This window comes from Haemaphysalis longicornis, unplaced genomic scaffold (genome assembly GCF_048455015.1).
Source record: "Haemaphysalis longicornis isolate Haplotype H1 unplaced genomic scaffold, Haemaphysalis longicornis Haplotype H1 scaffold_2, whole genome shotgun sequence".
NCBI lineage: Eukaryota > Metazoa > Arthropoda > Arachnida > Ixodida > Ixodidae > Haemaphysalis > Haemaphysalis longicornis.
In genome coordinates this window covers 175,131,394-175,132,254 of record NW_027526295.1, presented here as the reverse complement: position 1 = coordinate 175,132,254, position 861 = coordinate 175,131,394, and positions in this window count along the sequence as shown.

The following is an 861-nucleotide window of genomic DNA, read 5'->3' as shown; positions in this document are numbered from 1 at the left end:
CGAGGGGAGGTGGGAGTTTTTTTTTTAATTTGCCATCGGATAAAACGGTTAGGCGTCTTTGGAGCAGGTGCCCCCCGTGAGTACACGTCACAAAGTTGCTCAGGTGAATCCTTCCCCAAAAATGCCGGAACCCATCTTCCACGCAAGTGTTCGTAACGATGTGCGCAATTGTACTTCGCCATATGACTTGGCTTATGCCTGGTATCATTCCAAGGCATTGCTGCTCTCAGGACAGTGTGATCGGTGTTCGATGAAGGCGTCGGGTAGTGCGTGCTTATTTCGGTCTATTACGTCAATAGTGTCTGTTTTTATCAACTGACTCAGTTGGAACAGCTCATCTACTATAGCGGCTAGCTTTCCTATTCGCTTTTTTTCCCCTTCAGGGTGTAAACAGCGACGCGGCCTTCGAATCTTCACCTGCATCGCTTTATGGCTCCCAAAAAGAAGCATGCAGGCTTCGTAAGCCAGAGCCCGGAAATCATTTTTCCGGATTCGCACCAGCGAGGGCAGCCTGGGTCAGTGGAGACGTCCAAGACACAAGAGACGGAGTCAGCCGCAGAGGCTACGCGGTCGGAAACGAAGCCGGGGGAGGTTAGTGCGCAAGCCGAAGACTCGGCGGTAGGAACGGAACAGTCGTCGACGGCGAAGGCGAAAAAACAGCCCCCCCAAAAGAAAGGCGGCAAGTCGCCGAGAGGCCGCATCAGTTGGGACGCACCGAGCGAAGGTACTCGCTCGGTACGAATTGCAGCGCCGTCGTCGTCATCGGAAGCACCGCTGACCGAGCAAGAAGAACCCGAGGCGGTAGGAACGGAACAGTCGTCGACGGCGAAGGCGAAAAAATGGCCCTCCCTAAAGAAAAGC